The sequence below is a fragment of the Bos grunniens genome, chromosome 19, assembly GCF_055505025.1.
Source record: "Bos grunniens cultivar Pamir isolate PY7600 chromosome 19, Bosgru_T2T1.0, whole genome shotgun sequence".
Taxonomy (NCBI): domain Eukaryota; kingdom Metazoa; phylum Chordata; class Mammalia; order Artiodactyla; family Bovidae; genus Bos; species Bos grunniens.
The window spans coordinates 44,355,993-44,378,869 of NC_141183.1; the positions used below are offsets into that span (position 1 = coordinate 44,355,993).

The 22,877-nt window shown below is 50.3% G+C and overlaps 1 protein-coding gene across 2 annotated transcripts in view; it reads right to left on the reverse strand.

Moving 5' to 3' along the window:
- KSR1 (kinase suppressor of ras 1) overlaps positions 1-22,877 on the reverse strand; it is a 161,480-nt gene that overhangs the window by 112,448 nt on the left and 26,155 nt on the right. The window lies entirely within an intron of this gene.

Consider the following 22,877-nt stretch of genomic DNA (forward strand, 5'->3'; position numbering starts at 1 on the left):
CAGCTGTATTCTGGGAAGAGTGTAAAAATGATAGAAATACCAAGAAAACCATGCAGGTAGCTGTCCTGGTCACCCCCAAGGTCTGGAGTCCCACATTCCCCAAGGCAGGCAGGACTGAGGCTTGAACTATGTTTGCATGATGTTTCCAGTAAGACTGAAAACAGAATTGTTTACATCAAAGAACTGGGCCGAGGCATGGTTGATGGCAACCCCTTAGTGACACCAATAGTGAAAGCGAAAATGAAAGTCACTCAGTCGTGTCCGACTCTTTGCGACCCCATGGACTATACAGTCCAGGTCTCCCGTGTTGCAGGCGGATTCTTTACCAGCTGAGCCACGAGGGAAGCCCAGTGACACCAATACCTGGCACAAAAACGTGAACAGCCAGTACATTTTTGGTGTCCTGGGCTTCTCCAGTGGCTCATCGGTAAAGAATCCACCTACAATGCAGGAGACCCCGGTTCGATTCCTGGGTCGGGAAGACCCCCTGGAGAAGGGATAGGCTACCCACTCCAGTATTCTTTGGCTTCCCTAGTGGTTCAGCTGGTAAAGAATCTGCCTGCAATGTGGGAGACCTGGGTTCAGTCCCTGGGTTGGGAAGATCCCCTGGAGAAGGAAAAGGCTACCCACTCCAGTATTCTTGCCTGGAGAATCCCATGGACAGAGGAACCTGGTGGGCAACAGTCCATGGGGTTGCAAAGAATCGGACAAGACTGAAGCAACTAAGCAGGCAGGCAGGCCCTGTTGGAAGCATTTTGCAGGTATTAAATATACTCATTCATTTGAAACTCACAACAACCCAGTTGAGCCAAGTACTGTGATCACCCAGTTTTATTGATAAGGCAACTGAGTCTCGGGGAGATGAATAACTTGCTCAAGACCACACAGCTAGGGAGTGGCTGGGCTGGGCCTCAAGCCCCAACAGTCTGGCTCCAAGCAGGACCTCTCTATGTTGTGTATTCAGTCTCTTTTAACAATAATAATAACCTCCTGGCTGCCTGAATCTGCATGAATCACCCAGCTGAGGTGGAGACTGCTGGTACCTCAGTAGACTTAAGATCCAGTCCCTGCTGGGTTAATGCGGGCAGTGGACGGGGGGAGGGGACTGACTTACAGGAAACACGCCCATGCACCTGCAGGCACCGTGGGAAAGGCAAGCTGGCCGGGCAAGTGGGCTGCGCTGCGGAAGCCACACGGGTTAGGATCAACCTGTGAGGCTAGGAGCACCCAGAGGGAGAGGCTGGGCCTGCAGGAGGCAGAAAGACAAACCCCTCTGGCCCGCACCCAGAGCAGCCAAATGGTCAATCCCACCCCCAAGGGTCAGCAGAGCCCGCCGGTGCTGCCAGAGCTGTCCCCAGGCTCCCATCCCCTGCCAGGCCCGAGCTCCTTGGAGAACTGAATTGGGTGGCAAGAGATTGATCTGTGATTCCTCCCTTTTCTCCCTTTCTAAAGCCAGGGAAATGCCTTACACGGCAGAACCCTCCAGCACGACAACCTTCGCCAAAGGCAGATCCGGTGAGCTCTCCCGATGATGCCCCTTTTGTGGACGGGAACACTGAGGTGCTGGGAGTATGAGTCAAGCTGACTTTGTTCTGCACTGCTGGGAAGGGCTCTGGCTCTGTGCCAGGATAAACTGGCTCCTGGCACCAAATGATCAACCCCCAAGCCTCCGAAGCAAGAGACGAGCACAACGCATGAGCCTTCAGAGCAATTCCAGGAGGTAACATCCGCTTCCCAGGGTACATGCTGCCCAGTAAGGTAGTGGCTGCCCAGGCAAAGCCGGGGACACCAAGGGCCCTCTCCGTGGGTGCACACACACTCAGTCGTTTCCTCACGTCTGACTCTTTGCAGCCCAGCAGGCTCCTCTGTCCATGGGATTCTCCAGGCAAGAATACTGGGGTGGGTTCCCATGCTTTCCTCCAGGGCATCTTCCTGACCCAGGGGTTGAACCCGTGTCTCCTGGGTTTCTTGCATTGCAGGCGGGCTCTTTACCCACTGAGACACCTGGGAAGCCAGGAGGCCCTCTCCAAGACCTGCTGAAAGAGGACAACCCACCCTAACGTCCTCCTTCTTCATGGAGACCCCAGGATTGGAGTGCTTGCTGCTTCACATGTGAAACCCACAGAAAAGTGAGAAATGCCCAGTTCCTCCCTCCCCTCCACTCAGATCCCATCCTTCATGGTACCCACCCCAGAAAGCAGGCTCTGTGTCCCCACTGGCCACTTCCAGTCATCTCTTCCCCCAGAACCCTCAGAGCCCTCAAAGTTGTGCCCCCATCACGGCACTACTCACTCCCTACCCCATCCGCAACCCCAACTCAATTCACTCAACGAACACCACTGGGCCAGATGCTACACGAAGCCCACGGCAGGTAAAGACGGGCTTTGTCCTCCAGGCCTTCAGAGACCAGTTAACTGATTAAAAGCCTCTCACCAAGTTCGGTAAGCACAGCTTCACAGAGCCACAGTCTGAGTAGGCTTTCTTGATCCCAGTAGGAGATTCGGATGATTGGGTGAGTCACTTAACCTCTTTAGACATCAAAGAGGTCTAGATGGGCCCTGACAGATCTTCTACACTCCCTTCCATTCCTTCAATGAAGCCATCAATCTGGCAGCATCTCCAAATCTCCCACAGAGCTAAACACAATATCTTCCTAAGAGTAAACAAATCCATAAACACCTGATGCTTGAGTAGCCCACATCAGAATCCAGATAGAAACAAAATCACATACCACCTGCTGATTCAAATCCTAAACTTCTTGTGTGTGTGTGCTAAGTCACTTCAGTCACGTCCGACTCTTTGCAACACCATGGACTGTAGTCTACCAGGCTCCTCTGTCCATGGGATTCTCCAGTCAAAAATACTGGAGTGGGTTGACTTGCCCTCTTCTAGGGGATCTTTCCAACCCAGGGATCGAACCTTCATCTCATGTATCTTGCATTTGCAGGTGGGTTCTTTACCCCTAGCACCACCTGGGAAGCCCCCTAAACTTCTTAGTTTTGTTCTCTTTAGAATACATCAGTCAGGATCTGATAGATTATATACCATGGTAATAAAGCAACTCCCAAATCTCAGTGGTTTAAATAACAAAGTATTTTTCATTCAGTACTTCCCAGTTGGCAGTAATGGTAAAGAACCTGCCTGCCAACGCAGGAGACATAAGAGATGCGGGTTTGATCCCTGAGTTGCCGAGATCCGTTGGAGGAGGGTGTGGCAACCCACTCTAGTATTCTTGCCAGGAGAATCCCTTGGACAGAGGAGCCTGCCAGGCTATAGTCCACAGGGTCGCAAAGAGTCAGACTCGACTGAGCGACTTAGCACACATGCACGCATTCCTCATTCATCCTGCACATCCATGTGAGTTAATCAGGAGCTCTCCCTCTGGCTTCCTGACTCTAAGACACAGGCTGATGGAGCCTCTACCAGCTGGAAGCATTGGTGGTTGCCATCGTAAGTGGGAAGGAATGTGGCAAATTACACCTGAGTTCTTGAAGCTTTCAACATTAAAGTGCCATGGTACCTCCTGCTCACAGTTCTTTGGCCAACATAAGCCACATCTCCACCTAAGAGAAGGCAGGGAAGCGCAATCATCCCACGGGTTTCGTGGGCAAACCAGAAAGAGGTGATGAATAGCACCAACAACCACAAGCAGGGTTTGAGCAGGAGTTAGAGGGTGACAGGATAAATACTGTCTTTTTCTTCCCTTTAGATCCGAGTTTCTCAACCTGCCACTATTGATACTGGAGATGGATAATTCTTTGTCATGGGGGTGCTGTCCTGTGCGTTAGAGGATATGTAGCAGCATCCCTGGCCTCTACCCACGAGGTGCCAGTACCAAATCCTTTCCCAAACTGTGACAACCAAAAATGTCTCCAAGGGAAACTTCCCAATGGTCCAATGGCTCCCAACGCAGGGGCCCCAGGTTCGATCTCTGGTCAGGGAACTAGATCCCAGAAGCTGCAACTAAGACCCAGAGTAGCCAAATAAATAAATTTTTAAATGTCTCTGGACATGGTTAAATGTCCCCTAGAAGCCAAATGGCTCCCAGTTGAAAACCTCTGCTTTAGATTTACAAGAAGCATACTGTCTCTTTAAGTGGAAAATAACATCGTCTTTTGTTAAGATTTCCCACTCAGAATTAGCTTAAAAGACAGGTTTCTCATTTGCTAGGGATAATCATCGAAGCCACTTTACAGGGTCATTGTGAGGATTAAATCAGCAAGTGCTGGTAAGGGCCTGGCACATGGGAAAGGCGAGCCAGCTGTGGTGCAGTGTGACCATCACCACCAGCGCTCCTGCGAGCTCTGCCGCGCACGTGAATATATGGGAACGGCCAGCATAGACTTCTTCCCAAGAAAACGGCAGACCACTCACTCACTCAGCCCAAGGTCATTCCTACCTCCTGGCAGGGGTCCAAGTCTAGGCTGGGAGGCTGCTGCAGAATTCTTGCTATTTGCAATCCAGCCCCCAGTGCTCCAAGTCAAACAACATCTGTGTCATGATTATGCCAGACAGAGGAGGCAGAATGCGCTGACACTCAAGTGTGGGCAAGCACGGAGAGATGATAAACGAGGGTCTACAGCCAGCGACGCGGTCACCCGCTGGCTACAATGACCATCTGTGAGGCTTGCACACAGCTCCAGGCTGGCCCCACCCCTCCCAGCATCTGTGACCCAGCCCCCACCGGAGTCAAGTAGCCTTTTCACCCAGGGCTGAAGGGTGTGGGTGGGGGTGGGGAGGGGAGGAGAGGTCGGAGTTGACTTTAAGCCAAAGGAAACAAAAGGCACATGGAGGAGAGATGGCGGATTTGAAGATGTTAGGCTTACACGAATGCCTCATTTGGAGCACAAGCTCTCTGAATTGGCAGAAGGGCCCTTCGTAGTCACTGAGGCCAGCGTCCTCCACCCTGACACCTGTTTCTCAGGAACACGTCCAAGGATGAGCCCAAGGATGGTCCCGTCCAACTGGAAGGCTCTGATGGGCACAAGGCTCTCTCCTGGGCATTGGTTAGGAGCATGAGCTCCCAAATCACAGGCATGGCTTGGGATTCCAGCTCTGGCATCTCCTGTGTGGCTTTCACCAGCTCCTCAGCCGTGCTCATCCCCAGGGTCCTCGCCTACAGCTATGCAGTCTGAGCCCTGCACTAAAGACACCAGACTAGGGGACACGCTGGTGGGAGGAAACCAGCCCGCACGACCTCACCAAACCAGGTACCCTGGCCTGGTTCACCTGAGGGACACCCTTTAGTAATTTGCATGCAGTTGATGGCTCAGAGGTAAAAGAATCCACCTGCCAATGCAGGAGATGCGGGTTCGATCCCTGAGTTGGGAAGATCCCCTAGAAAAGGAAATGGCAACCCACTCCAGTATTCTTTCCTGGGAAGTCCTATGGACAGAGAGACCTGGCAGGCTAGACTCCATGGGGTCGCAAAAGAGCCAGACGTGACTTAGAGACTAAACAACGAGCATGGATTTGCCATAGGGGTAAACTGATAGTTCCTCCACTTCAAGATGGGAATAAAAATCCCTAAACCTCCACTGAGGTGTGATGAAGATTAATGACGCAAAGTGTTCTGTAGTGCCTGGCATATAGAAAGTGCTCAGTGATCACTGCATGAAAATTAATGTAACTCTCAATGATGACGATGATGTACTTTATAACCTTGGTCAATGCCTTACCTCCAAAGCAACCAGAACTAACCTAAATGCTGCCGTGTGGGGCAGCAGTGAGAATTAAATGAAATAATGTACAAGAGTCGCTTAGCATAATAGGAATGGCTCCACAAACATCAGCAATGATTATTAGAGACGTGCACAACCTTGAGTCTGAATTCTGCATCCTGGAGCTCACACAACCGTAATCTTAGCAAAACGCCTGGCTCAGAGGAAGGGGTCAGAAAAATGTCAGCCGCTGTTATTACATAACTTGCATACCCTTTGATTTGATTTCAGAATCCTGGAGGTTCATGTAAGTGTGATCTCTTGGAAAGACTGTGCCAAGGATTCAGAGTGAAGCCATGTGACCTGGGCTGGACCTGGCAGAGTCAGAACTATGACCAGTGAGCCCCCTCTCCCCTCCTCCTTGCAAAAGGACAATCCAGGCCTTGTCTTCCCATTTCTCATATCTCCATAACCTTAATTACCCTGTCTGTCAACATCCTTCCAAAATGTAGCCTCAGTTTTTCCAAACTTTTCTGTTGTTACAATGTTACTTGTTGCTGTTCAGTCACTAAGCTGTGTCCCACTCTTGTGACCTCGTGGACTGTAGTACGCAAGGCTCCTCTGTCTTCCACTATCTCCCAGTTTGCTCAAATTCATGTCCATTGAGTCAGTGATGTTATTTAACCATGTAATCATGTGCCGGCCTCTTATTCTTTTGCCTTTAATCTTTCACAGCATCAGGGTCTTTTCCATACAATGTTACTAATAGAACTTTAAAATATTCTTTTAAAAACGATTTCTAACTTAATCGAATATTAAAATGGAGTATGCAAAATAGAACATGAGTGTCAGATTAGGCCTGGCTGGTCCATCTGAGCCGGGATGACGTCTGAATGCCAAACTTTGATTGTCACGCCCAAGCCCCACCTTCACCTTGCTGGCAGGCAGACGGCCTTGCCTCTGGAGCGCAATGGCAACTGAAATCCGTCTCGTTCACACTGTCAAACCTAGACTGTTCCATATGCACTTGCGCACCTGTCGCTTACTGGCTGGGTGGCTTTGGGAATGTCACTTCACCTCTCCAGCCTCAACTTTCATCATCTCAAGGCCCACTTCTGACACTAAAGAGCAGGCTTCAAGGGTACCACTTAGGAGCCTTCTGATCAGGTGCGAAGCTTTACATCCCCAGTACTACAGGAAACTTCCCTCAGGCAGGTCAGCCTACCGACCCTATACCGTTGACCCTCAGGATCCACAGGGGATTGGCTCTAGAACCGTCTGTGGGGACCAAAATTTGAGGATGCTCACATCCCAGAATTAGCCCTCCAAATCCGCAGGTTCCACATTCACAGATTCAACCAACCAGGGACAGAAAACACCATACCTGATCCATGGTTGGTTGAACCCATGGACTGGAACCCACAGATATGAAAGGCCCACTATACTCTTTATAAGCTGGATGGTCACCCACCCTGGCTCAGGACTACCCGTTAGGAAACATGCCTTTATCCAAGTGCTGCAAAGATTCTCCAGACTGACTCAGATCCCCCAGCAAGAAGACGGCAGAGCGCGGTACAGACATGACAGATGATTTCAGCCTCTCCCATCATCACCAGTCCTCTCAGACTACCCCCAGATAACAGGCAACTTAAATAAGAACTTGGATGCTTGCCACACTCTCAAATCCCCTTTGCTCTCCTTCCAGGGAGAAAGCCTGACCAGACCTCTTCTATATCCAATTTCTGCTTTGAGGGGTGGCTGATGAATTGACTCTGAAGCCATACACACAGCTGTATCCCCTCCAGTTCCTATCTCTCCATGAGGATTTTCACTGACCCATTAGACTCGGGCAGCCCATGAAGAAACAGCACAGGTGCTTGACCAAATGCTTAGTCGAGCGGCCTCAGGCACTCCCCCACCTGGCAGTCAGCTACCTACCAGAACAGGAAAGGCCAGCCTAGCATGCCTCATCTGAAAAAAAAAAAAAAGAAAGCCATCACCTTGACCCAGACTGGGCTTCATACCTGCTCACAAAACAGCTGCTTAGTCATGTTTGGGGGAAGTTTCTTGGTAAGCCCAAGATCACCGGACTAGGGTTTCTAGAATTCACTATTTCTTAACTTCTTAAAAGCCAGGACAACTTTTGCCTCCCCTCCCTGCAGTCTTCAGGAGCCTGGCTCTCCCTTGAAAGCTCCTTAAATTGACCAAAAATGATGGATGACCTGGTTCCCCAGTGCCCAGGATGACACAGGGGTGGCCTCATTGAAAGCAGCTGGAACAAAAGGTGAGGGGAGACAGAATTTGCTGGTAGTCCAGTGCTGAGGACTCTCCTTTTATTGCAGGGTCACAGGTTCCATCCCTGGTCTGGGAACTAAGATCTTGCATGCTGCAAGATGCAGCCAAAACACGGCAATGGAGACATAGAAATAGAGAACAGACTTATGGACACGGGGTGAGGGGCGGGGAGGAAGGAGAGGGTGGGATGTGTGGAGAGAGTAACATGGAAACTTACACTACCCTATGTAAAATAAATACCCAGTGAGAATTTGTTGTATGACTCAGGGAACTCAAACTGGGGCTCTATAACAACCTAGAGGGGTGGGATGCAGAGGGAAGTGGGAGGGAGGTTCAGAGGGAGGGGACATATGTATACCCATGGCTGATTCATGTCGATGTTTGGCAGAAACCAACAAAATTCTGTAAAGCAATTATCCTTCAATTTAAAAATAAATAATTTTTTTTTTAAAGATGCAGCTTAAACAAAAAAAAAAAAAAGGAAGGAAGAAAAGGAAAGGAAAGAAAGCAGCCAGTGTTCTCCGGCTGTCTCCAGCTCAATTCACTTGCTTCTGGGTGGGGCACCCTTGCTGCGCAGGGACCTAACAGAACAGAGAGGCCACATGAGCTGTCACCCTGTTCCCCTCCACCCTCTGTCTCCCAAAGCTCTCCACCGCGTGGCCTGGACTGAGCTGCAGTTTACTGTGCCCTTGCTCTTCTCACTCTGAACAAAACCTAAACTCAGACCTGAGTTTTCTCTGCAGACACACTAATTTCTGTAAAGGCCTCACACATCCCTTAACCTCTTCATTGTGAGCATCCCCAGGTGTGATTAAAGTCAACCCCAAAGTCTCTACCAAGCCAGTGCATCTCCACCACACAGCAGAAGCACCTGGGGAGCATTTAAAAATTCTTAAAGCCAAGCCCCAGCCCCACAGATTGGGGGCAGGCTTCTCTGAGGTGGAATCCAGGCCTCAAATCTTCAACAGCTCTGCAAGTGACTCCCACGGGTAGTCAGAGCTGGGACCCACAGCCTATGATGGGACCATGCGCTGAGACACCAGTGTATATGGGGATCGTCTGGGGCACACAGAGGCCCTGCTAGGTGGGGTAGGTCCAGAGTTTTTGTCCCCCATCAAGGTCCCCAAGATTTCTTGGGCTCCAAAATCACTGCAGATGGTGACTGAAGCATGAAATTAAAAGACACTTGCTCCTTGGAAGAAAAGCTATGACAAACCTAGACAGTGTATTAAAAAGCAGAGACGTTACTTTGCTGACAAATGTCCATCTAGTCAAAGCTATGGTTTTTCCAGTAGTCATGTATGGATATGAGAATTGGACCATAAAGAAAGCTGAGTGCTGAAGAATTGATGCTTTTGAACTGTGGTGTTGGAGAAGACTCTTGAGACTCCCTTGGACTGAAAGGACATCAAACCAGTCAATCCTAAAGGAAATCAACACTGAGTATTCATTGGAAAGAATGATGCTAAAGCTCCAATACTTTGACCACCTGATGCAAAGAGATGACTTTTGAGAAAAGACCCTGATGCTGGGAAAGATCAAAAGCAGGAGGAGAAGGGGACAACAGAGGATGAGATGGTTGGATGGCATCACTGACTCAATGGACATGAGTTCAAGCAAGCTCCGGGAGCTGGTGATCAACAGGGAAGCCTGGCGTGCTGCAGTCCGTGGGGTCGCAGAGTCGGACACGACTGAGTGACTGAACAACAAGATTCCCCAGGTGACACTGGTCATGGCTAAACTTCGAGAACCACCAGACTGTCTGGAAAACAGGACATTAGACAGTCTTAAAATGGGGTTTGGGACTTCCCTGGTGGTCCAGTGGTTAAGAATCCGCCTGCCAGTGCAGGGGACGAAGGTTCCATCCCCGGTCGAGGAAGATCCCCCATGCTGCGGGGCAACTAAGCCTGTTCTCCACAATGACTGAGCCAGCGCTCTAGAGCCTGTGCTCCACGACAAGAGAAGCCACTGCAAGGAGAAGCTGGCACATCGCAACTAGACCGTAGGCCCCACTCATTGCAACTAGAGAAAGCCCGCGCAGCAACAAATACACGGCACAGTCAAAACTAAATAAATAAATAATTTAAAGGGCGGGGGTGGACAACTGGGCTTCTTCCTTGGAAACTCCTGGGCTGCTTTCTTGTGGATAAAAATCACTCAAACAGAAATGGTCACACCAAGCTGACGGTAAGTAGGGCCAGCCAGTCAGGAGGCATCAGGGCAAAGTAATACTACTGCTGAAGGCGAAAACAGCACACGCTCCCCTTTTTTTGCAGCAAAACCTGTACAAACCTGTCTGCCCATTCCGGAAAGAAACTGCCACCCTGACAGTAGTGTATGTGTGTGTGTGCACGCACGCGTGCATGTGTGCATCACCTCTGCCTGACTTTCCAGAAAGATACATTCCCTTCTGGGTCAGTTCCTGAGTTTCCTCCTGGCATACCTGCTGTTATAGCCGAGCAAGGTTTCTCAAATATTGTTCTCTTCTGATGTATATACCACCAGTGCTATTATTTAATATTTTTTATTAAATCTATTCACTTTTCAAAAAATTAATATCACTGCCTTCAAGAGACACCATTATCCATGCCAAACTGAGAGGATTTCCACACAAAAAAAGTCTTATTGGGACTTCCCTGGCAGTCCAATGGTTAAGACTCTGCACTTCCAATGCAAGGGGGTGAGAGTTTGATCCCTGGTTGGGGAACTAAAATCCCACAAGCCGAAAAAAGAAAAAAAAAGTCTAATTGAAATAAGACAATGTTATTAAATCTAGCAGACCTTGTTGCCTGTGAAAGCCTGGGATTCAAAGGCCCACTGAAGGCTGGGAGAGGGGCTCTATGGAGCCAAGTGCTTTGTTATGGGATTTAATGTAGCTAATGCCACATCTGAGCATCCCCTAAAATCAACTGGGGTGCCCACCCTGCCCTTTGTCCTCAGCCCAGTTTTCTAGGAAGGACAGCCATACTGAGATGTGCGACGCTGGGATTGCCGGCCCTGTAATGACAAAGAGAAAGATCGCATCCACTGGCCGGAACTCCCCTCTGCCCAACCTGACACTGGTTACTCAACTTTTCCCTGCTTCAGTGTTTTGCAGGGGGCTGCTGCTCCTTCAGGGCTTCCCTGGTGGCTCAGCAGTGAAGAATCCGCCAGCAGTACAGGAGATGTGGGTTCGATGCCTGGGTTGGGAAGATTCCCTGGAGGAAGGCATGGCAACCCACTCCAGTATTCTTGCCTGGGAAATCCCACGGACAGAGGAGCCTGATGAGCTACAGTCTATGGGGTCACAAAGAGCTGGACACGACTGCACAACTAAACACCAACAAGCTGCTTCTTCCTCTCTGTGTAAATACTATGGGATAGAATGGAACCATCAGGGATGCACACAGCGAGCCCCAGGCAGACGTCCACTGTCCTCACACAAAACAAAGATGGGACTAAAAGAGCTGAAGACCAAATATCTTCTCATCTCCTTCTCCCAGTGGGAGGGAAGAAAGGACCACCTACTGCTGCACCACTCCCCGCCACCGCCCACAGAAAATGCCAGATCAGTCAGCACCTGATGCTTCCTATTTACAGAAAAATGAAAATACTGGGCTTTTAAAACTTTCTGATCAGAAGCTGAACTTCAGGGTAGGCCTGGGGGGCTCATCCTGCACTCTCACCTTTAGAAGATGTCCTGGCATGGCTGTGGCTACCAGGACACTCACTGGCCCCACTGACAGCCACGCTCCCAACCTCCACCCTGCGAGCCCCTCAGTACCCCTCCGAGACACTTTTCACCTTCATTCAGCGGGAACGACTATCAGAAGTCAAAAGCACTCAAGTTTGACTGGGGGTTGGGAATGCTGAGGGCCACTGACTCATCTGAAATGGCATGAAGGGCTTAATCATTAATCTCAGGTCCCCCAGACCTTGCTTGCTGGTTACCATGACACCCATGAGGTCCCAACCCAAATTCTTGCTCCGGGGTCCTCTCAGCCAGAGACCCAGCTGGGCAGCACCAGTGTCATGCCAGGACCCTCCCCTCTGTCCAGGGGGACAAGAAAGGAGGGCCAGGAAACCAGGCTGTGACAGATTTACAAGACTTAAATCCAACAGGATCAGCCACAGGGTTCGACAAGACAGAGACAGAAGGCAGCAAATAATCTGGCTTTTTCTAGTCAACTCGTGGATTTCAAGGTTTCTAATTTTAGGAGAAGTTGGAATTTCATTAACTGGAAGTATCTCTTATGTGTATCCCCCACCCCCACATCTTATTAAACAGAATGGGAGACAAAAGCATCATGACTGTTTCTTTCTAGGTGTATCTAGGTGGTTATAGAAGATGAGGCATCCCCTTGGGCAAACATCAAACACCACCCTCGGGCCTCAGTCTCTTGCTCAGAGTAACACCTGCTCACGATGCATTTCCTAAAGAAGAGACAGGCCCATTCTGGGAGCAAAATGCCAAGTCAGACCACTGGCCTCTGAGGTCCCACCCAACAAGCCAGAGTCTGGGGCTCCTCTCGGGGCAGTGGGCAGAGTCCAGAAGGTTCCAGAAGCCCACAAAAGACCCAGGCATAAATCAGGCTTACAGGCAATGGAATCCCATCCCCGAAAAGGACCCATTTTCCAAACTCTTCCCTCTGAGGTACCAGGGGAAACACAGGGAAACAAAATTTTACCAACCATAACAGGCAAACATGAGTCCATCTTAAAAAATAAGGCAATCATAGGCTTTGAAGAGAGTATCTGGGCCCGATCAGTGTCAGACCGCTCCAAGAAAACTGAACCGACTGTAGCCTCGCCGTCAACTCAGGTTCCACCAGGATCGCATGAGCGGCGAAGCAGTAAGCCCTCATGAAAACTGGCCCTGTTATTCTGAAGTCAGAGCGATTAAAATACCCACTCGGCAGTCATGTGTTACCTGGAGGAGGCGGTCTTTCTGGACAACATCACACTTAGGGTTTCAGAGCTGGAGGGGCATTGGAAAGGATCACCCAGCCTCCCTCTCCTTCATTGCCCATCTCCACCCTTGAGGGCAGAGAAGGCAGGGGTCTGTGTGCCAGGGAGACCAAGGAACCAGGCCTACATCAGCATCGGGACAGACATGGGGCCCCAAGTCCTCAAACTCCTGTCCAGGCTGACTACTCACCCCACCCACTCTGTGTGAGAGGTGCCCTGGACTCCTGAGTTAGACATACGCAGACTTGCTTTTCTGCCAACTGGAAGTGAGAGACCCAGGCAGGGCCGGGGCTGGAGGGGGTGTAAAAGAGGAGCAGCTCCTGATTACAACCCATCCCCTCCACCTCCAAGCTGCACATTCTTTTCAAAAGCCCAGAAGTTTCTGCTCTCCTGAGACCAAGTTCCCAGCAGACTCCTCCAAAATCAGCTCAGCTTTTCCAATTTCTTTCCCACCCCCACCCCCTGCAACCCCGACAGATAAAGGAAACAACCAGCCAACAATCCCAGGCCTCCCCCACTTGGAGGCAACTCACACCTGCCCTGCACACTCCCGGCCAGCAGCCGGCTGACCCACGGCACCCACCTCGGTCCGCCCTGCCCTCGGCTCCTTCCCGCGGTCCCTCCCGCCGCCGCCGCCGCCGCCGCCACCGCAGCGTCTGGGCAGGATTACCTGGGGCACCTGCTCATGGGCTGGGCCCAGGGACACCGCCAGGGCCGCCTCCCGGGAGCAGGGAGCCACCCAGCAGGCCACACTGAGTCAGCGGCCAGGGTCCACCGTCGGCTTCCTGGACGACCTGGAAGGGACGCCGCCCGCTTAGGGGAGCCTCCATGACGGGGCCATCGACTCGGAAACAGCGCCATCGGGATCCGACATCCAGTTGGCTTTCACACAAGCGCAAGTGCCAGAAATCTCCTTCCCGCTCTTGATGGCCTTTGAATGTAAATTCAAAGGCCTGTTTGTTCACGTCTCCAGAGTATTCTAACCTACACGTCCCTGAACAGGTCTCTGAGAAAACATTAACCCTGTAGAGTCGAGACAGGCTGGATGCTCAGCGAGTCAGAGGCGCTGCATCCCAGGTCCGGTTAAGGCTGCAGACCAGGCACATGACCCCAGGCTGGTGAAATCTAATCCCTTTCACTCGACTTTTATTATTATTATTATGACTTCTTTTTGCAGCGCTGCGCTCCAGGGCGGGGTCTCAGGAGTTGTGGAACTCAGGCTTAGTTGCCACATGTGGGATCTTCATTCCCTGACCAGGGATCAAACCAGGGATGGAAGCAAGACACCTGCCCTAGGAGCTGCATGGAGTCTTATCCCCTGGACCACCAGGAAAGTCCCTTCACTAGCTTTTTTAATACCTGAGATAGAGGCATTCTCTTAACCTCACTCAGAGGTGGTCCACATTACTGCCACCTGCTGTGGCCTTCCCTTCCTTCCCACAGGCCCATGACATCGCCTGCTTGGATGTCCAGGCCGATGCACTTCCTTCATTCCTCATCCTCACAAGCCTGCCTCCCCAGGAATGATCCTCTATGTGTGTGTGTGTGTGTGCACGTGCATGTGTTAGTCACTCAGTTGTGTCCAACTCTTTGCAACCCCATGGACTGCAGCCCACCAGGCTCCCCTGCCCATGGAATTTTCCAGGCAAGAATACTGGAGTGCCATTTCCTACTCCAGGGGATCTTTCTGACCCAGGGATGAAAACCGGGTCTCCTGCATTGCAGGCAGATTCTTTACCATCTCAGCCACCGGGGACGCCCATGATCCTCTACACTTCCCACTATATCACTCTCAATGTTCCCGTCTTTGTTTGAGGGCTTAAAAATAAAACCCTTGCTTGTTCCCTGTAGCTCTTTGTACTCCCATCCCCCCTCGCCCTGTGGTCAGACAGAGGAGGGGGAGAAAGAGCGTGGTTTCTAGTCCGCAGAGACCCAAGAGCATTTCCGGACCTCTACTCCAGACCCTGGCAGACATCAAAGGCCCACAAGGATGGCAGCCACCTCGAATGGTGGGGACAAAGCCAAACCTCCCCAAGAGCCCCAGGCTTCCCTCCAGCCAGGAAGAGGCGGGCTCAGCCACGTCCATGGTCCCCAGTATGGGACCCTTGTGTGTCCCAAATTAAAGGGTGTAAACCCAACAGGCAACCATCTTGGCTGAAGCAGGGGCTGCTTTGCGTTTTAACCGTCCCAGCAGCAGACACAAGCCTTCAACCCCGCTACCGAATGTCACCCTACAACTTAGAATGCTCTGATGATCCCATTATTTCCTATTCCGTGCCCCTCCCTCTCCACTATACCCCATAATTAGAGAGTTGAGGGCTGGGGTTTTTTATGATGCTGCTTTTTAAGTGCGTGACAACACAGAAGGAAGGGTTATTTAAATCTGAGTTACAGGGGGGAAGAATATCAGCATCGTGAACAGGGCAAATTAAGAACACATTTCTCTGGGGTTTAGGTAATTCAAGGTCACCAGCAAATAAACAAGACAAAACTGAATCATCAGGTCTATGTGGGCCACAGGCTCCACCATCCCAGGGTCTGACAAGCCAGAAGCACTGTACGGGGCTGATCCTTAAGGTCTATGACTTAGAAAAATCTACCACCTTAAGGAATTCAAGGACATGACTTCCCATCTGACTGTCCAAGAGCTTCTTCTTGATCCCCAAATGCAGCCTCTTTTCTGAAAAGCACACACGATGATTAAGGACAAGGACTGTAAGATCTGAAAGACATGACTCCAGCCCCCGCTTCACCACTGAACTGACTGTGTGACCCTGGGCACGTCACTTAACCTCCCAGAGTGTCAATCTGTTTACTTATAAAATGGGGATAATAGTCCCTATTACTTCACAGGGCTTCATGAGGATTAAAGGCGATCAAAGTCGTCATGAGCATCATACACAACAGATGCTCAACATGACCCATATTCAGAGTGACGGAGGAACACACATTGCTTTGGGAAAGGTTAATGAGGCCAACGCTTTCTATGAAGTGGCATCTATAAAGCAAGATGATGCCCATCCCCTCCCCAACATGAAATATATTTTCCAGCTAAGAGAAAAAGCAGGGTTGGGAATGCCAAGTACTAAGTGTATAATACCATTTAAACACCTGCCACGTGCCAGGAATTTAACCATGTTTCCACAGATCCTCATCATCCTGCAAGGTGAGGACTGTCAGTTCTATTTTTCAGGTGGGGTACTCAAGCTCAAAAGGTGTCCCTCCTCCTCTCAACTCCAGGCCAGTCTCGTTGCCCTGTGATTGCTCAGGATCTGCCTAGCTGCAAGCACCCTCAACTTTCGGGGACTTTTATCCAGTTCATGACTCCCTGAAAATGGAATGTAGGGCATATCACTCACAGAATGTTTGAGGAGTATTAGAAATTCTCTAAGTCCAAGGGAGGGGAAGTGGCCCGTCCAAGGTCACATGACAGGTGAGAGGCAGAGCCAGTATTCGGCTTCAGGTCCAGTGATTCTGGACAAGGATCTGACCAGTGGATGCCAGATGGTTGCCGGGGGACTGAGCCAGCACCAGGAACAAGCAGGCAGAGCTCCAAACAGATCTCCGAGTGATGCGAAGGTGAGCTAAACTGACCCCTCCCTCCCCAGGCTCACAGGTCTTCAGCTTGGCTCACCGCTGAACCACAGTCTCGAGACTATTGGTGTTTAAAATTACCTTCCTAGATGCTTCATGGATTTCTATTCTGAGGCCACCCACTCCTTGCTATCGCACACAAGGAGTCTCTCCTCGCCTCCCAACAGCCACGCATCTGCTTGTCTGCACCATCTGTCTCCAGCAAAAGAGATTCATCAGGTGGCTGACCCCTGTGAATAATTAAAGGGTGATCCCCTAGCCTAGGTGAGGCCCACTGAGAGAAGAGCGGCTTATTAAATTAGGCATGGTAGGGAGGAGCCGCCAACAGCCTCACAACTGCTTCCTCAACAGATGGTGAGCAGACTGTATCAGGAACGCAGCCCACGGAGCCAGCCTGCCAAGGGGAAAAACAAGGCAGGAGCCAGGGCCCCCCCGACCCCGTTCAGCAGGCCAGCTTTCAAAACATCAGAGCCTGCACCTGCAGCCGGGCTCCCCGTGCAAAGACCTATGTGACACTGGGCCAACCCATCACGCGGCATGGAGCTGTTTTCTTACCTCCAAGTTGACCTCTGTCTTTCTAATTTGGAGGAAAACACCAACTAGAAAGCAAATTTACCCAAAGCACTAGTCTTTGGGGGGACCAGGAAGAACATCAGAAAATAAGAAACACCAACCTCCCCTTCATTGCCTAAACAGCAAGTTCACCATTTGTGGGTACCCTTCCTAGCTGGTTCTTGTACCAGGGAATGATGGGGTCCCCATGCATCTGTGTATATCTGCAGCTAAAGGTATAAATACATATGCACATGCTTTCAAAACACAGGAATACACCAGATATGTCATTCTGCATCTGATTTTTTTAACAATATATCATGAAACTCTTTCCAAGACAGTCCACTTTATAGTATGTCGGATTTCATAATTGATTCACTCTTTCCCTTACTACTAGACTTGGGCATCTCTAAACTTTTACTTGCAGTCACAATGATACACTGAACAGCCTGTGCCTATATGTACACCTGTCAGATTCCCAGGACTTGGAATACTGGATCCAAGGAATTTTCAGTTTTAGTAAGTACTGTCAAAGTACCATCCAAAAAGGTAGTACCAATTTGCACAACTCAATATGTCCAAGAGTTGCAAGCTGCTCCCTGGATCACAGGAAAAAAGCTCAGGGGCCCAGAATAAAGACCCCTAAGCCACCTTCCACCACCTCACCCCATCCTTTCAATCAGTACCACTCCATTTCATTCTCTTAATATACTGGCTTTCCATGGAAAATTTTACCAGGGAAAGAAAGGAGGGCTGCTCTGCCTAAAATGTTTGAAAACCACCTAAATGATATTCATAACTGCTAACACTGATGCAGTATTTACTGTGTGCTGAATGCTTTACAAGGAAAATTTCCTTTCATGCTTCAATAGCCCCATTTTACAGATGTGGAAACTGAGGCATAGAAAAGTGACTTTTATAAGTATGCTGACAAGAGATGGAGCCTAGACAGACTTAGGCAACTGCACTTTTATTACCCTCCAGAGAGAGGATTGAACACACAGACCCACAAATACAAATGTGCTTCCAGAGCTAGGCCTATTGACTTCTTTGAACCAACTTTATTTGAGAAGCTTCTAGGTCATCAGCTTTCTGCCCAGACTGGTGAACCCAGGGAACACTGTCACTTTGAGAAGATGCCTGCACCTCGTCTTCTCCCTGAGGGCCCTGCCACCTCCCATTCCCTTGCCCCTCAAACCCAAAGGCCATCATCATCTGTATTACTGACTCTTCAGGGCCTCCTCCTGTTTCAGGGCTGCCCTTCCCATTTCACAGCTGCACACCCTGAAGAAGGAAGAAGTAAAGAGACCAGAGGCAGGAGATCGCTCACCAAGAAGCAGCAGGAAGGAGCCAAGGCCCTGCTACCTCCAATTCAGTGTCCATGGGATTCTTCAGGCAAGAATACTGGAGTGGGTTGTCAATTCCTTCCCCAGGGGGTCTTCCTGACCCAGGGATCAAAACTGCATCTCTCACCTCTCCTGCAGTAGCAAGGGGATTCTTCACCACTGGTGCCACCTTGGAAGCCCCTGACCTTAGCATCTGCCACCCCTCAATTCCTCTCATGGAGCCCATCCACATTCAGAAGGCAAGGAGACAGAACATTTCCAAGTGTGAATGGCAGCACGAGCCTGAGTTCCAGGAATTTCAGTCCAAAAGGGTAGGTGTGGGGATGCAAAAAAGAAAAAAAAGCAAAATGGGGGGAGAGAAAAGAAAAAGAAGAAATGAGGAAGGGGAAGATGGAGAAGGAAAGGGAACATGAAAAGGATCGTCTCAAAAGCACCAGCAGCCTAGTCTTGAACCCCCAAACCAGGTCCCTGCTTCATTCCATCTGCAGGAAGATGAAGAAAAGCAGAAGTGCAGACCCTGGTCCCTCGCAGGAACATTGCATAATCAAAAGAAAAGGAACATTTCTGCTTGGAGAGAAGCTTGCAGCTGAGTTCCCATCAGCGGGGTATCCCGTACTTTCCCAGAGGCCCCAGCCCTGAGGGCTTCAAGGAAAGCATGGCATCAGACAGGCATTGCTGGCTCCTGGAAGGCGCGAGGAGAGGAGTGCAGGACATCCAGGTGAGAGGAGGCCAGCGCCATCCATGCAGGGCTTCCCTGGTCTGACTCCATGCTGTTTCGATGCAAGAGAAGCAGCTGAAGCAACTGAACCTCTTACAGTGTGTTTTGATTACTGTCAGTTCCTGGAAGCCGGAAGAATTATTGCAGCATTGTCGGTAATGGCAAAAGATTGGAAACACCCTGAATATCCATCAAAAGGAATTGTTAAACAAATAAAATAATGGCACATCCACATATAGGGGATGTCATGAAGCTATTAAAAAGAACAAGGTAGCTTGATATGTCCTGATATAAGCCAATCCCCCAGATAAAATGAGTGAAAAAGAAAGGGACTTCCCTGGCAGTCCAGGGGCTAAGACGCCAATGCAGAGGGCACAGGTTCGATCCCTGGTGGGGGAACTAAGATCCCACGTGCCATGTAGCACAGCAAAAGATTAAAAAATAATAATAATAAAGTACAAAAGAACATAAAGAGCATGTTTGTTTGAGTAAACGGCATGAGGAACACATGGAATGTGTTCCTATGGAATGTGCGAGCTCAGTTGCTTTAGTGGTGTCCAACTCTTTGCAACCCTATGACTGTAGCCTGCCAGCCTCCTCTGTCCATGGCATTTCCCAGGCAAGAATATGGGAGACTCCCATCTAAGGTGGGAATTCTGCTTCTCAGCCTGAGTGATGGGTACACAGGTATTCATTCTTTAGACTGTACATACATTGCGTACATGCTTTTGGATGTATGCTGTTTCACAACTGGGCTTCCCTAGTAGCTCAGTTGGCAAAGAATTCGCCTGCAATGCAATGTATAGTCCACGGGGTCGCTAAGATTGGACACAACTGAGCGACTTGCACTTTCACTTATTTCACAACTAAAAATTTTAAAGGTGGGAACATGTGTATACATTTATGGGCGCATATGCACAGAAAATCTCTAAAAACTTCAAAGAGTGAATGCCTCTGAGAAGGGAAACTGGGGGTGGAGGAGCCAGTGGGGTAACAGGAGGGAGAGTTACTTTGACTCTATATCCTTTTATAACTTTTCAATATCTTTTACCATAGGCAGGAATTGCCCATCTTAAAAAAAAAAGAAAACCCACACCAGTCACTGGCAATTCTCCAGGGTGTTTCAGCATCACAAGTCGGGAAAGCACCCACAGGGCCAGTTTCCTCATTTTACAGCTGAAGAAGCCGCAGCTCAGAAGCTCAGAGCTCCGATCCACGGCCACACAGCGTGTAGACAGACTCAGGAAGCCAAGCCAGGACTCCAGGTGCAGGCCAGTGTCCTCCGCCCTCACTCTCTCAACCAGGGGCTCCTGGGCAGCTCCTACCCAAAGACCACCCCCGCCCAGCCTGGCCACAGCCTCCGGCACCCACTTCCCCCCAACCTCAGTCACAGACGGGGCAAGGAGAATCAGGGGAGGGGCCTGGGATGGGAGTGAGGGGCGGAGTCGAGGCTGGAGCCACCAGCTCTGGAGGCTGCCTCCGGCCTGTGGGCACACCGACGGGCAGGCTTCCGGGTTCCTAGCTCCCATCCTGACACGCCGGGCGCTGTAATCGCATGGCTTCTCCCCTGTCCTCAGCAGGCATCCTCCTGGAAAACTGACCCTACGCCCCTACCCTAGCAAACCCGCTGGAGGAGTCACACATTCTGGCCACTTTGCAGTCATAACCACAGCTGGACAGGACGGGAAGCACTTACCCTGAGGTCTTCCTGCCAGCAACCAGGCACCAGACCGACCAGCTCAATAGCCTTAGATCCAGACCCAAGCCAGCGGTGGACACCAGGAGCCAAACCAGATGCTGGTTGTAAAATACCCACCTTGTCGGTGTGTTTACATGGAAAGACATCTTAAGGGCAGCGCAGAAGAATCATAAAACCTCAGAGCTGGGGGTGGGGGGAGGGGGGTTAGGAAAACTGGATCCTAAAATCCACCATGCCTGCTTCATTCATGGAAGGCCACAAGCAACTCCAACCAAATTTTAATACTTCCTTATTTAACAAATGCTAACAAACCTGAGTTCATATATTCTGTTCAGCAAACAGTACCTCACCACGAGCCAGGCACTGGGAGCACGGATGGCAATTAGAACAGCTAACATTTGGAAAACGTTTACTCTATAACTTAACTCAGCGGTTCCCAATCTTTTTGGCACCAGGGGCTAGTTTCGCAGAAGATAATTTTTCCACCGACTAGGATGGGGTTGGGCAAGGGGTGGATGATTCAAGCGCATTACATTTATGGTACGCTTTATTTCTATTATTATATCAGCTCCACCTCAGATCATCAGGCATTAGATTCCAGAGACTGGGGACCCCTGGCTTAATACATACTTGGCCTTCTAGCACACAGGACTTCATTTAGTCCTCAGAGCAGTTCTGTGGGATAATCTGTTGTTATCCCATTTCACGGAGGAGGAAGTCAAGGCTTTGGCAGGGGAGGTAACTTGTCCAAGGTCAGACGGCTAGCAGATAGCAAACTGAGGTCTGCCAGTTTCCAGAGCCCATTCCCACTCATTGAGTGAGACACTGCCCAGTGCGCAAGGGCTCTAGAGCAGAGAGGGGTGGAGATGGGGGCGGAGGGCAGGGAGTGAATCTGGGCTTCCTCTAAATCTGCTCTGCCTATGAAGGGCTAATCAGGCCTGTTACTTCCCATTCCCTCCTCAACTCTGGGGTTGGGGAGATTCTCCCCAGGAGTTCCAAACAAATCAAGAGCCCAGAATCCATCCATGAACCTTGCCTCTCTGATTCAGCTCCAGACTAAGGGCCCTGATGACCTACATACTGACACCAAGCCAGGGTGACAGCCTGAGCCAGGAGGATTCGTGTGAGAAGGGACTCCACACCCTCACCCCCATTGATGGAGACCCAACTCTGCAGGGGCCCAGAGAAGCGGGACCCTCTCCGCACTTCCCTTGCTCTGAAGGCCAGGACAGTCCTTCCAGCAGGCAGGGGGTGGTGCTGCAGGGCTAGGGAACTTGGCTGGCCATGGAAAGTGGGTTCTAATCTAGGCTCTACCACTGGCTGTTTTTGGGAAATTTCCCTAATCTCTCTCTCTGGATGTCTCCACACCTGTAAAAATGGGGTAAACCCCCAAATCCCATGGGGAAGGGAGTGTTGGGGTTTTTGTAATATTTATTTATTTATTTGGCTGCTCTGGGTGTTAGTTGCAGCATACGAACCCTAAATTGTGGCATGTGGGCTCTAGCTCCCCAATCAGGGTTCTAATCCAGGCCCCCTGCACTGGGAGCATGGAGTCTTAGCCACTGGACCAGCAGAGAAATCCCAGGCAGGGGAATATTGTTAAAGAGACTCAGTCATGTAAACTTCTTGAAAGAGCTTAAAAACACACAAGACAGAGTTTACACATGTGAGGTATCACTCCCAGTGCGTGCATGTGTGCGTGCTCAGTCGCTCAGTCATGTCTGACTCCTTGCAACCGCATGGACTGCAGCCCACCGGGCTCCTCTGTCCATGGGACTTCCCAGGCAAGAATACTGGAGAGAGTCCCCATTTCCTACTCCAGAGCACCTTCCCAACCCAGGGATCGAACCCACTCTTCTGCTCCCTGCATTAGCAAGAAGGTTCTTTACCACTGCACCACCTGGGAAAGCCCCACCACTCCCAGTAGAGCAGCAGAAACAACATGGTGTCTGGCATGTATTAGGTGCTCAGTAATGTTTACTAAATAAATGAGAATTATCAGTACTGTCATTATCACTCCCTGGAATCTGTGAACAGGACAGAACCCTCAGGGCAGGGGAGGGAGG